This window comes from Pleurodeles waltl, chromosome 4_2, assembly GCF_031143425.1.
Source record: "Pleurodeles waltl isolate 20211129_DDA chromosome 4_2, aPleWal1.hap1.20221129, whole genome shotgun sequence".
Lineage (NCBI taxonomy): Eukaryota > Metazoa > Chordata > Amphibia > Caudata > Salamandridae > Pleurodeles > Pleurodeles waltl.
Window position 1 is genome coordinate 906,350,713 of NC_090443.1, and position 17,578 is coordinate 906,368,290.

Genomic DNA, 17,578 nt, shown 5'->3' on the forward strand with positions numbered 1-17,578 from the left:
CCTAAATCCGTATGATTGGCTTATACCTAATTGGCTGATTTAATTCACCTGTACGTCCCTTGTACAGTGGTATCCCTTATACCCAGGGCTTGTAATTTAAATGCTACCAGTGGGCCTGCAGCGCAGCTTGTGTCACCCACAGAAGTAGCCTTGCAAACGTGTCTCAGGCCTGCCACTGCAGGGCCTGTGTGCTCAGTTTACTGCCACATGGACCTGGCATCTAAATTTACTTGCCAGACCTGGAACTCCCCTTTTACTACATATGTCACCCCTAAGGGAGGCCATAGGCAGCCCTATGGTCAGGGTGCTGTGTAGGTAAGAGGTAGGACATGTGCCTTGTTGTGTGGCATGTCCTAATAGTGACAAACAGCCTATTTGGTTTCTCACTGCTGTGAGTGCTGCCTGTCTCATAGGAGTGCATTGGAAATGGCCTTTCATATGGTTAAGTGGTATTTTCTGATCTATGAGGGGCAAAGTAGGCATGTTTTGTATGGTTGGAATAGTAAAGATAAATGCTGCTTACTGGTGTAGGCGTATTTTGTATTACCATTGTAGAAATGCCACTTTTAGAAAGTGGGCATTTCTCTGTGCTTATAACTCTGGTGCTTTTGCAGCTTCTTGCATCTGCATACCTAGGGCTGGGAGAGGTGGGGCACACTTACATTTGCATAGGTTGTGTCTTTCCCTGACACAAAGGGCTCATTTATCCCCTATTGACGTCTGGAGCCAGTGTGGAGAAGATGGGTATTCCTGGAACTAGTTAGAGCTGGTTGGAACCTTCTCCCCACGTCTTGAAGCTGGGCAAACTGAGTATAATTATAGGGGTTGGTCCCCATGAACACAGAGAAGACAGAACAGAGACACTGCTGGACACTAGATGTTGCTGGAGGGACTCTTCAGGAACCGCCTTGGGGCTGCTCTGCTGTTGGACTGATCTGTGACCTGCTAGGCCACTAGAGGGACTGTCACTGTTTCTTCAGGACCAGTGTGCTGGCCTGCTTGCTGGGCTCTGCAGCTTTGTGCCCCCACAGCTGTCCCCAGGGGCTGGGTGGTGTGTCTCCCATCCTCCCTGCATTTCTGTTTCTCTAGCGTGAAGAGCGCTTTGTTTTTGGGTCTAAAGCAGGGCGGGAAAAGCGCTTTGTTGTACCTCCTTCGGCGCGAGTGCGGCAACCTTAACCGGCTTTGAGGATGAGGCCACCCCACCCCTTTCAAGAGGAATGAAGAGGAGCCCGTCGGCAGCCCCTTGCGTGTGCGGACAAATCACACTTTGTTTGGTGTCCCTGGGGCACCAGCTGGCACCTGCTTTTGGTGCAGTCAACGCCGCAGCCTGGGGTGGTGACACCGTGATCGAGGAGGCTTGCGCACCTTGTTGGGTGCAGGCATGTGGCTGCAGGACCGCGCAGCCACACAGCAGGGAGGATCAAAGGAAGCCTCTCCAAAACGATCTGCAGTGGCCCGAGTAGCCGTCTTCGTCTCTTCCCACCCAGCTGCACATTGTGTTGAAGGTGATTTGGAGGGATCTTCAGTTTCAAAGTCTGCTGCACTGCACACTCACGGGCAGCTGCAATGGGGCCATTTTCTGAGACCCGGGACCCAGCAAGGTCTTGAGCGAGGCCCCAGAGGCAGGAGGCTCATTAAGGATCTGTATTCCCCCTAGAAGAGCCCACAATGGCCAGTATGGCCTTCTTCCTATTTCGGACGTGGGGGACCGAGGGAGGCTTACCCGTGCCCGTGAAAATCGTGTGCTGGCCATCTATTTGGGGACATTACTTGTGCAGAGAGCAGGATGGGAAGGCGACCCTCGACGGAGGTCCCTGATCCTGCTGGTATTATTCTCTGAAAAATACAATTTTTTTTTTAGGAGAGGAGCACAGGATCTCCAGTGTGAAAGGAGTGTGCTCCCTTTCCCGTAGTATACGTAAAAGAAGCACAGACGTGCTGAGGTTTTGTGAAGGTGCTGCGGTGTGATTATCTCTAGGATTTCTCCCAGTAACAGGACATGTTTTACCCACAGTGGTTACCCTGCAGTTTCATGACCTGTTGTAACAATATAAGTTGTGCTTGCTTTGTTGGTGGGGGGCGTATATACTCCCAGGACCCATGATATATGCAGAGGGGAATTGTTTCATGCTATGTGCATTTATTCTAGTAATAATGCTGACCTAACTACTGCTTGTGTAGCAGAATATTAGTAACCTATGTGCTTACCTGACAACTGCTTATCCTTGCAGAGTACTAGTAACCTGTGTGATAATCTGACAACTGCATGTGTAGCAGGGTACTACTGATACATGTACTTTTTGGTCTAATGATGTTGTGTGCAATACAGTTAGTTTATTGTTATTTAGCCTGTTGTGGAGTTTTCCTTGTGGTGTATTTACTGGGTCGTTTGTGTTGTGCAGACGCTTTACACATTGCCTCTGGGATAAGCATGACTGCTCATGCCAAGCTACAGAGGGGGTAAGCAGGGGTTATCTTGGGTGTATAGCTCCCTTGCCCTGACTAGAGTGGTGGTCCCAGCCTGGCTGAGGAGCCTACCCTAGCCAAAAAGGGAACCCCATTTCTAACACTGAAGATCTGGAAGCTCACCAGAATAACATTCACAAGTCAGAATAGGGCACACAGTTGCTTCTGGCGGCATTACATTTGCATGTGCTGTAAGTCTCAAATTTCCACGCAACAGTCTAGTAGCAATTTGTGAGCTTAATTAGTTGTCTACTCGATTTATGTTATCAGGAGTACGTTGATGCCGTGATCTACACATACTCTGATGACAGAGTGCAACATTCATATTTTAGAGCCAAGTCTTGGTCTCAATGGCAGCAGGCAGACACCTGGGAGATAAAACTAACTCTGGACAACATGCTGTTAAATCTGATGTCAAATACAAATATTTAACCAACTACATTAGAAGATGTACCACCTTGACATAGTGTCCCATCTGGCTTCAATGACTGGCTTAGCTGACTAAGTTTAAAATGTTTCGTTACCTTTTTTAGTGCAGTTGTGCCACATTCTCACAGGCTTTTAAGCGGCTTCCTCAATCCATTCCACAACAGATACTTAATTAGCACTAGTACAAAATATGACGTCCTAGTGTGAAAATGTGTTAGGAGTATGATAAAAGCATTTCATTCTTTTTTGGAATCCAGAACATAACACCAAAAATCACCCTGTCTGTGGAACAGAAATTAATACGAGTCAGATACAATGGTTTATTACAGATTAAAGTTGACTGCTCTAATTACAGGGGAGCTGAGGTTTCCCACCATAGATAAACAAACATAGCTCATAAAGATGGAAGGGAATCTTGGGTGTTGGATGTGGGTTTTGAGAATATTTACTTATTTTCATATTCTGTGTTGATTATTTATAGGTTTCTTGATTCATAGGGGAGAGGGGTGCTTACTGAGAAAACACTGTTTAGGATTGGTTCAGGCTTAGTGTCTTCTTCAAAACTACCTCACTATGTCACCCTCTTTATGAAGAGCCATGTTTTGGTCCTTCACCACTCCTTTCTGTATACTACACCATACTATCAGTAGCACAAGTCAAACAAAAATCTTATCTCTTAAACCAGGAGTGGCAACCACATTCATCACAAGCAAAATATTCCAGTTTTGTGACTGATTAAGGGGTGACGTTATGATGTTGCAGGAAACACAGATTTTGCTAAGAGAGATCATGGGCATGAGGATTCAAAAAGTAGAATGAGTTACATGCTCTGCTTGAATCTACAAATAAGAAAAATTGCATTATCACTCTGAACAGAAGTTGTACTGATCAGACAAACTACTTCGTAAGCTGGTGGTCATACTACACCAAATCGAGATAGTGTTCAGGAAAAGAATAGTGTCAACAGCTTATACACAGGAAATTCACATCAGGAACTTATCCAGTTTTCAGAAGTAGTCCAGAATACCCACAGGTCAGTATCAATGATTGCCTGAGGGGGAGGCCTGTAGGACTCAGGAGCTTTAAACACTTGAGTATATTAGGAAACTTTATGACATCCATGCTGGACAATTTCTGACATTCTAGCTACGTATTTTGGTTGAAAGGCTGATTTGTAAATGGGAGACACAAGAACTGAAGGAATAAAAGGGGGTAGAGGGTAGCCGAAGCAGCCAAGATGGCAGACGTCTTTTAGACCAGCTCCTTGGACCTCCACAATATCAGACTTCATCCTGCCTCGTATAGACCACTGAAGTCCCCGGTGTCTGATCCTGTGGCTTCGCCCCACCTTAAGCACCCAGAGAACAGTTTCCAAAGCCCCCGGGGGCAGAGACAGCAGGCACAATGTGCTGGGCTGGATCAGCACATAGCAGGCCTTATTGGGTCATGTCAGGCTGGCCTGCACTCGAGCACCAGAATCCCCCCATGCACCGCGTTCAAAGATCCGCCGCTGGAGCCCAAGGGGTGAACGAAGAGAAATCACAAGTGACGTGACACAGCGGACCACGATGTGAACCCGGGCCAGGCCCTCCGACTCCAGTAAGGATGTGGCTGGCTCTTTCTTGCCCTCTCCCAAGCCTTTGATGATGTGACCTCCCCTGGCTGCCGTTTGTTGGTGTGCAGTCCCGGAAGCATGGATCCCAGACTCGGGGGCTTAGGCCTGGAGGGGGCCCACGGACTACACAAACTTTGTCCCGGATCCTGGGCTTTCTGTGTCATGTGCGGGGAGCGACACTGGGAAGGGTCTGTCCCTCTTCTCCGGGCATCTCTTGGGTGGAGCCAGGGGTTGGACAGAGACAACATGTCTAGTTAGAGGAAAACCGAAGGGCTCCTTATGGACATACCTGTAGTAAACCATTGCAGAACAAGAGTCCTGGAGCACATCGGGTCCCTTCCTCCCGAGTGGAGCTTCTAACACGCTGGCGATTGCAGGAGCTACCGATTTGCTGGACACGGACACTCCCTTGCAATGACTGGGCCACAGCATTTGATCTGATACACCTAGCACTACTCATCTCCTGCCCTTGTTATATCTCCAGCTTCTTCTGCACCTACTAGGAGCCTCGCGGCCATGGCTCCTGAGGCCTCGTGGGTCACTCTCGGTCACCCTGCCTGCACAGCGTTTGACCGTTCCACCATGTGCCTGGGTGGTGTGACCTGTAGTACCATACGCGCCATCTGACCTCCCCACATAGCTATCTAACACCTGGACCTTCACTCTCCTGGGGCAAGTAGGTTGATTAATGGTGACTGTTCTAACATGGACCTCCAGGGTGGAGGTCTGTGCATGGGAGATATCTCATGGTCAAGCCTGTTTACAAACGAATTATGGGTAAAGTTAAGGGTTCATCATCCCAGGCCCAAGTGAGAATTGATAGATTCACTACAACACGTTTGACTGTGGGCAATACTCATGAGGATGGGCTGCCGACACCCTGAATGGGGGAATTTAAGGACACAGACATTTGTCTCAAAGCAATCCAAGCCTCATAGAAAGTAGTGGAACCCAAAGTTGAAGAAGTAAAAGTGGATATGACTCTGCTCAGACAAGATCTCCGCAACGTTGCTTCTAGCGTCACAGAGGCAGTGCACAGGGTCTCTACCTTGGAAGACAAAGTATATACACAAAAAATCTTCAGTCACCAACCTGCTCACCCCTACCCAACATTTGGAGGCCAGAGCGGAAGATTCCAAGAATAGGTGTAACATCCTACATTTCGTATGGATCCCAGACGGGGGTAAGGGGGCCGAATCTAGAGACTTTTCTTGAGTCTGGACTGAAATCCCATTTCTGTTAAAGGTTTGTGCTGGAGCATGCCCATAAGTCCCTGGCCCGCAAATCTCCCAAGTCACACCCCTTTGACCGCTGATCACCTGTGTCCTGAACTTTCGAGATAGTGACAATATCCTTCAGGAAGCAAGCGAAGCTGGAGATCTCTTTTTTCAGTCCACACATATTATGATTTTTCCAGACTACTTCCAAAATGTACAACAGAAGCACAAATCCTTTCACAAGGTTAAAGAAAAGCTCTGATTGATGAACCTGCATTCCATGCTGATATTTCCTGCAACTTTGAAAGCAATATACAATTCTCATACCCATTTCTTCTACACCTTCGAGGCAGCCTGGGACTTGGAGGCTGAAAAAAAATAATCTGCATGCCCTTGGGTCCCCTGGCTTGAGTCTGAGGCAGTGGGGCAACCCACACCCAGGGCCTCTGCGCCCCCGGTCACAGCACAGAACTTGATCACGAAAGATGAGAAACACCAACTGACGCATATACAAATCATCTGAAACAGATAGAAGTCTCCTATCCTTGGCCACGTGGCCCCAACCCTTGCATCCTTTTCTACCGCCCCATCAAATGGACAACAATGAGGAGCATCCCTGACTGGAAACTCTCAGGGTCCAGGAAACCAGGAGGCTGCTTAAAGCCGACCACACAAGCCATGGACTCCTTGAAATAAATCTGGCCTAAACAGCCAGTAGTCGCCATATGTACTAGTATCCTTCCATAGTGGCGGTCCCCTTCATTCACTCCGACAAGGAGTAACTGTTTTGTTGTATTGGAATTTTGGGTGGCAGATGCTTCTGGGTGAGAAGTAAGGGGTGGGGGAATTGGGTGATTAAGGGGACTGTTTTGGTTTGGATACCTTCAAAGTTCTTAGTACAATTTTTAGCATATACACATTCACAATATGCTACCCTCAACAGTCTTACAGCATGCTAAAAGACATCTCCCATCAGTGCTTATGCTCCTAGATCCCATCTCTTGGGCATGAGATACCCTTTCCTGGGGCGCTATGGGTACTACAGGGCAGTGGTTCCCAACCTGTGGTCCGGGGACCCATGGGATCCGCAAAGCCTCCTCAGGTGGTCCGCAACTGCTTAGTAAATTAAATAATATTAATACTTTAGGTCCTCAGCTTTCAGTAATGACTTAGTGGGGGTTACCGAGATTCCAATCATGATTCAGTGGGGGTCCCAGGGCTCCAGTACTGATAAAGTGGGGGCCCACAGAGGTCAAAAGGTTGGGAACCACTGCTATAGGGTGTTCCACACGAGCTTCTCCAGGTGAACAATAAGCTTGGCCATGCTCCTAAAAAGAAGCTTCCCCTTCATAGTAACCTCCATAATTTCAGACCTCCTGGGCAGATAGTTGGGAACAGAGGGAACTCTGGAAGAAACCTATAATCTCCTCAGTCCCCATCTCAGGTACTGCAAGCAGCCATGGAGGTTTGTAGCCAGCTCGACCTGGCTTTCCCCCAGGTGTTTCCGTTATAGAGGGTAACTTTAATGCTGTCCCTGATCCTCTTCGTGATCCCCCAGCTGCCTCAAAGATAAAATACAGGGTACCTCCAAATCCTTAACAATTTTTCCATCCCCTTGGGACTGAGTAACATACGGGGTCTGGCATACCCAGAGAAAGGAATTCACACACAACTCTGAAGTACATAAGACACTCTCTTGAATCAAACTCTTTCTACTCCCAGTAACAGATGCACTCTACACCACAGCAATTGACATCCTCCCGTGTGGCATCTCTGACCATTCAATGCAAAAAGGGACTCCTAAGGCCACACACCATCTAGGGCCTCAATGCGTGCCACCTTGACGACCTCCAATATGTTGAGACTCTGGAGATGAAAATCGAAACTAACCAGGACTCAGTCTCGTCACTTGGTACCCTTTGGGCTGCGGACAAAGCTGTGATTAGAGATGTGGCCAAATCTATTTTTACGCCAAGCAGAGAAAAAGAAACAAGCCCACATGGTCGACCTAGAGACACAAACCCTTCAACTAGAAAAACAATGCATAATGAATCCCCTCCCTACCCTTCAGAGGCAGCTCAACCTTGGGAAGACTTCCCTACGACAACTAGCATTAGAAACTGCTCAGCAGTCCTGGAGAACATGGTGATAAATCCAGAAAACTACTTTACTGGCTGGCTGCCAGAAATGCAGCCTTGAGAATAGTCCCAGAGATTGTGGACCACCTGGGTGTAAGGAGATGAAACGCCTCCACCATAGTCGCAAGCTTTGCAGACTATTATAGCGACCTTTCCCTCCATCCCCAAAGGCTATGTCTAACCTCATATTACCTGATATCCCGCTTCCATCCCTATCGCTCTCTCAAAGGGAAAAGCTCATTTACGATGGAGGAGATCTGTGATGCTTTGGCTGATTTGAATGCAGGAAAGAGGCCTGGCCCTGGAGGCTACCCGACTGAATACTACCGGAGGTTCAGCAAGCTGTTTATGACCCAGTTGCTGAACCGATATCTAGAAGCCAAAGCTAATGGCACATTCCATAGGGACTTAGATCTGGCAACCACAGTGGTTGTTCACAAAGCTGGATGCCCCCTGCCTGCTTCCCCTCATACAGGCCTATCTTTCTAATAAACACTGATCTCAAGATATTTGCCAAAGGCTTTATCCCGGCAGCTCTCTCGGATACTCACAGATCTTTTCCACCCCGATCAATATGGCTTTTTGCCATGATGTGCTGCCCGTCATTGCATAAGGCGCTTCCATCTCACATTGGCACGTTGGTCGGAGATATCAAACACATACACTCTACTTTTCGTAGACTCTGAAAAAGACTTTTACTCTATCCATTGGCCCTTCTTCGACACTGTACTGGAGTGTATGGGCTTTGACACTAGATTCTGTAGATATGTCAGCTTTCTCTACTCTACACAGGAGGCGTAAGTTTGAATGAATGGAACATTTTTAGAGTAATTTCCAATCAGACGAGGCACCAGACAGGGCTACCCCCTATCACCCATTCTCTTTGCCCTAGGGTTTGAACCTTTAGCCCAGCTCATTTACTGCGATGCTCAAGTAAACTGCTGAGAATAGGGCCTGGATGGGGAGGACCACATCTCCTTCTACATGGATGATGTGTTTCTCTACATGAGAAATCTCTCTGTCGCAGGGCCTCGGTTATCGCAGCTTCTGTCGCTCAACAAAGAAGCCTCTGGTTTGCACACCAAATGGGGTAAATCCCTTTTGGCCCCTATGTCAGAAAATCTGGACACTAGCGCATGGCAGGTGTGGATTCGAATCCGTCGGATCAGTTTTCTTCACAATTTTCCATCTTTAATTCCAGCATGATGGTTCCACACTCTCATGTCACACATTCAGTCTTTCTTATGGGCAGGAAAGCCCACCCCCAGCATAGCAGTTTGCAAACCCTACCAACAGTCTTATGATGGCAGCATGGGCATAGCGGATATTCGTCTTTATTACTGGGCCTCCCAGCTCCCCGCGTTTAACACGTAGCTGGCCAGAGACTGGAAAGACCCAGCATATGAACTAGAATCAAATCAACTGGGCCTATACAACAACTTGAATATCCTCTATGGGGGCCCACTTCCGTGTGGGCTTCAAGAACCCACTAGAGTGGCTGTCCAGGCGTAATGATCTGCGCTGCAGATGATGGGCTGGTAAAAGAAATCTACATAGCAGACCCCACTCTTGTCTGGCTGTTAGCTTAGCCAGGTTTCACAATTAGAAGGTTGTGCCACGTGGGACAAAATATTAATCATGCTTTTGGGAGATGTCTGGGGAGGCGCACCCTTGAAACTGTTTCATGACCTACAAGCCTAATATTACCTTTCTTCTACCTAATTCTATAAATATTTACAGCTGCAACACACACACTCATGTCACCGAGGGAACATGGATGAACTCCCACAATGTAACCCCCCTCGAAACTGAGCTCCTCCAGGGCCTGCTAGGGACACTTATAATTAACGCCCCCTCTGCCTCTGACTAGCTTAAAACAAAATGGAAATCCTGGGGAAGTATGCTTGAAGAGACTGACTGGCGGGATACTTACATGGCTCCCCGCAGCCTAATTATTCCAGCCTGCCTATGGCTGATTTAACATAATTATCTACCTATAACTTACATCACACCCCCACGGCCCTGGAGGGCTGGCGAACAAACTTCACCCAAATGTCCTTGATGCCTTTTACAGGAGATGGAGTTCTTTTTATATGGGTGTTTGTGTCCCATGATAGAGACATAGTGGGACAACATAGCGCTTATAATAACAGTGGTTCTGAGGGCGGCCAGTGGAATTCCCCCAGAGAATGGGTTATACTGGATGATCTGGGTTCCCCTTCCCACCACCAACACAAACGAACACTAGTAGGTATCGCCACACTCCTCGCCAAACGGGACACGGTGTGTTACTGGACCAATACCACAACCCCTATAGTGGTAAAATAGACCCCTGCCATGGACGGGTGTGCTAGGAATGAATAACCCATATAGCGCCAGAGGGTCTTCGAAGAAATATGATAATATATGGGGGAAATGGTGGATTTATTCACGGATAACAAACAAGCATTGAAGGGAGGGGGGCTGGTCACATGAGCGGGGACGAGGGCTGGGGAGAGTGATAGAAACAATAGGAGTAGTTCCTTGTAAACATATGATGTCATGGTGGATTTCAATCTTAATAACGTTGGTTAGGAATAAAAAAGGACAGAGGGAATATTTGGTTATACAGACACTGATGACATTGAGCACCAGTAGGAAGCAGTCAAGCAAGAACCACTGTGGCTGTTTAGGGTTACATTGAGATGATGCAGGAAGTGTGGTCCAGGGAAATGGGGAGGGAAATTAGAGGCAAGTGGATGTGACAGAATTCTGGGCTATGCAAGCATGGAGTCTCACAATACTAAGTATAAAGTAACATAGTTTTTCTATCTACATCAAACATACCTAAGACTGTAGGAACTGAGGTACTCACTCGGGCTGCTGCCCCAGGTGCAGATGTGAGAATATAGATTTTTGTAGGAATGCCCCATATTCCAGTCCTTTTGGAGCAAGTAGTAGAGGAAGTCTCATCCTTGTCAGATAGAAAACTCCAGCATCACCCTGAAATTAATTTGTTTGGACTGCTCGACCGCCCAAACAAAGCAAAGCAGAAGTGTATATTTGCTGATGCAGCCTTCTGGTTAGCAAATTGAAGGATTGCCATGGCTTGGAAATCAGCCCACAGAATAGCAGAGAGGAAGGGAGGTTTGGGTCGGTGGACGACAGCACATAGTACAACTTTGAGGGCCCTTAACTTCAAGTGGGGACAGCCAATCCTGAGATGAACTGGTAAGCGATTGTTACCAAACTTGCAACATTCAGAGAAGACAAGTTCTCCTGAGGGATAGCTTTCTCAGGTTGGAAGAAAGCCGGAGATCCACAGGATGAACATTCCCACCACTGGTATCTGCAGTACTCTGAAACTAAGTCCACATACTCTGAACGATCATTGTGAACCACTGAACCCTGGGGTGCTTCAATTGCCTGGCACATATTTGCATTACAATTGCTTGAGAAATAAGACGCGATCTCGAATTCTTGGAGGGAAGGGGTGTCCCAAAAATAAGTTCCACATACGTATCGGGGGCCACACATGTACCCAACTGAGATGGAAGGAAGATTACAGAACGATTATTATCATGTGAAACTAATGAATGAATACTTATACTGTAATATGGACTTGGCCATGAGAACACCATTTACTCTAAGCTGTAGGTTTTGTTTCAGTATTTTGGAAAACAATAAAATCTATTTTTAAAATAAAATAAACCACTGCCAGATGACCCACCCTTTTCAGATGCAGGTCACCAAGATTATTATTAATGAACCAACATCACACTGAACTCTACTGTGGGTTGCCCAAGAAACCCGTAATCTATAAACTGGAAAACTGCTGGACAGGTGTTAAGTACACACTATGCTATGCTGCACTCAAAGCACTGACAACATATGACTAAAACCATTACAAATGAACCAACAGCAAAAAACAGCTGTGGGCATACCTACAAAAATGAAGTCCATCATGACTGATACACCTCTTTTATCTTTAACATGTCATACTCTTCCTGGTATCCATAATGCAGTGTACATCCAAAATAGTTTTGCTGACATAAATGTAGTTAATTCATTTTACTACAAATTTACCAAACTTTACTGTATCTGTTTCCAGTACAACTGAATGAAAAACATTTTACAAACTTAAATTGTAAAGCTGCAGGAGTTGTTGTATTGCTTTGTTCTTTGACTAATTCATATTATCCAACATTATTCTAAACCAGACGTGCCTGCGTTAAAACTCGCATATACGATAAATACCTAATCATATGTCCATGCGGTGTAACCCCCTGCGGAGTAATAACTATGGTGGGACAATTTGAGATTTTTGTTGATTGCGTATAACACAATAAAATATATTTGAAACAGAAAAAAACATCTTTCCCATGACTTGATAAATGGAGAAAATAGAAGAAACAAACTGAACTGGGAGTGTTTTTAAAAGGGAAGATTTGTACAACGTACACTAGAGGGTTAATGCTGGCACACAATAAGAATTGAGCATAGGATAACGAAAAATGAATGTAGTACAAAACTCTCAGATCTACCCAAGACAAAATGAGGGTAGGACCTAAGCAAAGGCTTGTATTTCCAGAGTGCACGTCTTTATACCAGCTTTTCAATTACAATGCAAATCAACTGCAAATGTTCTTGCTGACAAAATACATATTAGGCTTATACATTCTAAGCACGAACTTAAGTTTTTGTGAATAGGTTTTCAATGTTTAAATATGCTTATCTGATTTTTCGAAATTGCATGCCATAGAATTTTTTCTATGTTTAGCAAAACCTGCAACATATCTGACGTTTGTACCAGTTTAAGATTAAATCTATTAAACTGTCAATATCCCTGGAAAAGGAAATAGAACGAACATTACTAAAATGTGCCCTTGGGCGCTAGCTATTTTAAGAGTCACGCTTGGAATGACAACACATATCATGCTACATTTGCCGCTTGCATTTCATTAATAGGTCTATATTGGTATAATAAAATGCGTTTCTATTTCTTTTCCTCTCAACGTTTGCAGATCGTTTATTTTTTAGCGTGTTTTTTAAAAAAGTTATTTCAAACCGGTATGCATAAATACAAATAAAATAAATGCAACGTAAGCGACTTAACTAAGAAGAGTAAATGTTTTACTGGATACAGAATGTGTGCATGGTACTCGAACATCATTTACTGGGAAATGTGACACTATGAAAAATGCTTGCAAAAGGAAAAACATCCTTTAGAAAACACTAGTTTTGTTGCGCAAAGTAACAGTGGGAGCTTAGGGCCAGATATAGCAAAGGTTTTTACCCATTCTGTGTCTATGGGAAAAAGTGTTCGTACATATGGCCCTTGGTTCGAAAGCATTTTTTTGCTCAATTCAAGTTTGCTCAGTATAGGTTTAGGTTTGAAAACAATTTTTCTGAAGAAAATAATAATTAGCATTTTTTGTAAGAGGGGTTTACAGGATGCAGTGAACCAAAATGTTAATCAAAATATTTTTCTACACGGACAATGTTTATTAAACCATTCCAGGATAAACAAAAATGTAGAATGCACTTCTGTTGCTCTTTCTTATACTGTGTAATTGGTGAGGTCCGCATTCCTTTTAGTTAAACATACAGTTTGGCTATTCACCAATGCAATTTTAGTGTCTAAAGTAGTATTACACACACTTACATTCCTTTGGCACTTGTCCTCAAAACATCTAAAATAGGAATAAAAAGGGAATATTTGGAAAATATTAACGATTAGTACAACCAGAAATGTCTGTACCCTCTCTGGAATTTTATTTCTAGAGTGCTGGACATTTCACATTCACAATAGCATGTAAGAGTATGTAAAAGAGTATTACTGTACTCAAAACTCAAATACTTTTCTGAATATTTCCCTATTCTGCCTAACAGACATTTAGAGTGCACTTTGGTGGTCATTACAACCCTGGCGGACGGTGTTAAAGCGGCGGTAAGACCGCCAACAGGCCGGCGGTAAAAAAATTGCAATTACGACCGTGGCGGAAACCGCCAACAAAGACAGCCACTTTAACACTCAGACCGCCACGGCGGTACAAACAAACAGCGCGGCGGTCACCGCCAACAGACAGGCGGGAGACAATGTACCGCCCACACTATTATGACAGGCCAATCCGCCACCTTTTCCGGGGCGGATTCACCGCGGATAAAAACACGGCGGAAACAGGAATTTCGAAGGGAAAACGCTCACCTCTACACACCCCACGAGGAACGAGGACACCATGGAACCGGAACTCCAAATTCTACCTGCGATAGTCTTCCTGCTCCTCTACCAGGAGCACGAACGCCGCGCGCGAAGCCCACGGTGAGTACTGCACCTACGACACAGGGGAGGGGGGAGGCAAAAAACAGGGACACACACACACGCAACACCCCCACCCTCACCCACTACAACACACACACTAATACATGTTGATACATTACAGTTACACCCCCCAAGCCCCCTGGAAGAATGCAAAGACAAAAGGAAATGATTGTAACCATTGTAATCTATTAAAATCAAGTACGCAAAAATATATATACACTATAAACAAATATATACACCAATAATACCAGGTATTGCACCATTTATAGTCCGTGGACCACTGGGCTCAAAATGCATGGGCGAGGCCCACACTCGATACCCGATCAAAACAGAGAGAACACTGCAGGGGCATCAGATAGAAATACAACAGGCACCTCAGGGGGAAGGGAAAGGGGGGCACCTCAGCCGGATGAGTGCACAACACCAGATCGACGAGGGGGCTCAATGCCCACTGTTCAATCCTGGGGAGTGCAAAGTCACAGTCTCTCAAGTCTCTACAGTGGGTGGGTTGCCCACTGCCATATCCTGGGGAGTGCAAAGCCACAGTCTCTCAAGTCTCTACAGTGGGTGGGTTGCCCACTGCCATATCCTGGGGAGTGCAAAGCCACAGTCTCTCAAGTCTCTACAGTGGGTGGGTTGCCCACTGCCATATCCTGGGGAGTGCAAAGCCACAGTCTCTCAAGTCTCTACAGTGGGTGGGTTGCCCACTGCCATATCCTGGGGAGTGCAAAGCCACAGTCTCTCAAGTCTCTACAGTGGGTGGTTTGCCCACTGTTCAATCCTGGGGAGTGCAAAGCCACAGTCTCTCAAGTCTCTCCAGTGGGTGGGTTGCCCACTGTTCAACCCTAGGGAGTGCAAAGCCACAGTCTCTCAAGTCTATACAGTGGGTGGGTTGCCCACTGTTCAATCCTGGGGAGTGCAAAGCCACAGTCTCTCAAGTCTCTACAGTGGGTGGCTTGCCCACTGTAACATCCTGGGGAGTGCAAAGCCACAGTCTCTCAAGTGGATAACAGTCTCCACTGGTTCTGGAGGGGGACTGGTGCCCAGAGTGCTTCATCCTGTGAAGGACAGAGGTAGTGGATGGATCTCTCCACTGGTTCTGAAGGGGGACTGGTGCCCAGAGTGCTTCATCCTGTGAAGAACAGAGGTAGTGGATGGATCTCTCCACTGGTTCTGGAGGGGGACTGGTTCCCAGAGTGCATCACTCACCCCGTGACGGACCCAGTTGCGTTAGTGCCCCTGCCGCTCATGGGCTAGCGGTGCTTGAGTTGGCGGAGCCCTGTACAGCGGTGCTTGAGTTGGCGGTGCCCTGTTCAGCGGTGCTTGATTTGGCGGTGCCCTGTTCAGCGGTGCTTGATTTGGCGGTGCCCTGTTCAGCGGTGCTTGATTTGGCGGTCCTTCATGGCCCAGCGGGGTTGTGCTGGCGGTCCTTCATGGCCCAGCGGGGCTTGTGCTGGCGGTCCTTCATGGCCCAGCTGGGCTGGGGCTGGCAGTGGCCTCCTGGGCAGCTGGGCTGGGGCTGGCAGTGGCCTCCTGGGCAGCTGAGCTGGGGCTGGCAGTGGCCTCCTGGGCAGCTGAGCTGGGGCTGGCGGGGCCCTCCTGGGCAGCTGGGCTGGGGCTGGCGGGGCCCTCCTGGGCAGCTGGGCTGGGGCTGGCGGGGCCCTCCTGGGCAGCTGGGCTGGGGCTGGCGGTGGCCTCCTGGGCAGCTGAGCTGGGGCTGGCAGTGGCCTCCTGGGCAGCTGAGCTGGGGCTGGCGGGGCCCTCCTGGGCAGCTGGGCTGGGGCTGGCGGGGCCCTCCTGGGCAGCTGGGCTGGGGCTGGCGGGGCCCTCCTGGGCAGCTGGGCTGGGGCTGGCGGGGCCCTCCTGGGCAGCTGGGCTGGGGCTGGCGGTGGCCTCCTGGGCAGCTGGGCTGGGGCTGGCGGGGCCCTCCTGGGCAGCTGGGCTGGGGCTGGCGGGGCCCTCCTGGGCTGGGGCTGGTGGGGCCCTCCTGGGCAGCTGGGCTGGGGCTGGCGGGGCACTACTGGGCAGCTAGGCTGGGGCTGGCGGGGTCCTCCTGGGCAGCAGGGATGATGCGGTCTTCTCCGGACTTGCCGGGTTTCTTGTGGCCCTTCCCCACCTTGGGAGGTGTAACAGCTGACTCCACACTCCCACCAGGACCCCTGGGAGCGGCTTTGGTGGCTGGAGTCTTCCCCCTCTCCCGCCGGGCACTGGCCAACTTCTGATGCTTCACAGGGGGGGACTGGCTGTGCTGTGGCTCCTTGCCACACTGGCTTTCCTGGTGGCCGGTGCACTCCACATACCTGTGACTACAGGCACCACTGGTCCCAGAGATGTTGTGGCTGAGGTGCTTCTTCAGGACCTATGAGATGGACGGGGTGGGGGAGGTGTGGGAAAAAGGTCAAGGATGGACAGGAAAATTCTTTTAGACACACTGGGACGGGTAGCTGGAGGGGGTTTGGGAGTGGAGGAAGAGGTGGGGGTAGTAGGAGGTGTACGTTTGGTGACTTTGGGTGCAGGTGCATGCGCTGGAGGCTGTCGTGAGGTGGATGGCTGTCGGGTGGGTGTGTGCCTGCCTTTGTGTATCTTCGGAGGGGGCGTCACAGACACACTGGGAGAGGACACAGGGGACGTGTGAATGGTAGTGGGGGTGGTGACTGCACATGAGCGGGGTGTGCTGGTGGGTGTGCTGGTGAGGGAAGGATGGCTGTAGAGGTAGTGCATGAAGGTGTGTGTGTGTAGACGAGACTGGGAGGGAGGAGGGAGACGACGAGGAGGGGGACACAGTGGAGGCAGTGGATGTTGGTGTGTCTGCATGTGTGTGTTGCTTGCGTGAGTGCCTGTGGGATGTGTGGTGCTTATGTTTGCCTGAGCTTCCCTTGTGTGGTGAGGTGTGTGCAGGCTGGTCTGATGGTGTGCTTGGGATAGGCAGAGGTACAGGGGATTGGGTCTGGGTGGAGGAAGTTGGAGGGGGGAGGCTAGAGACAGGGACAATGGCTGCCATCAGTGCTGAGGCCAGAGTTTGAAAAGCTCGGTGAAGGGCCGCCTGACCAGAATGAATGCCCTCCAGGAATGCATTTGTTTGTTGCAACTGCCTTTCTACACCCTGGATGGCATTCAAAATGGTAGACTGCCCAACAGTGAGGGACCTGAGTAGGTCAATGGCCTCCTCACTGAGGGCAGCAGGGGTGACTGGGGCAGGGGCTGAGGTGCCTGGGGCGAAGGTGATTCCCACCCTCCTGGGTGAGCGGGCACGGGGCGAAGGCTGAGGGGCTGCTGGAGGGCGGTGCTGGTAGGGGGGGGTGGCGGCTGTACCTGTAGATGCGGGGGGCACAGATGTGGCCGCCACCACATGGGAGCTCCCATCAGAGGACGATTCCGTGTCGCTGGTCTCTGCTCCTGTCCCCGCCGTGGA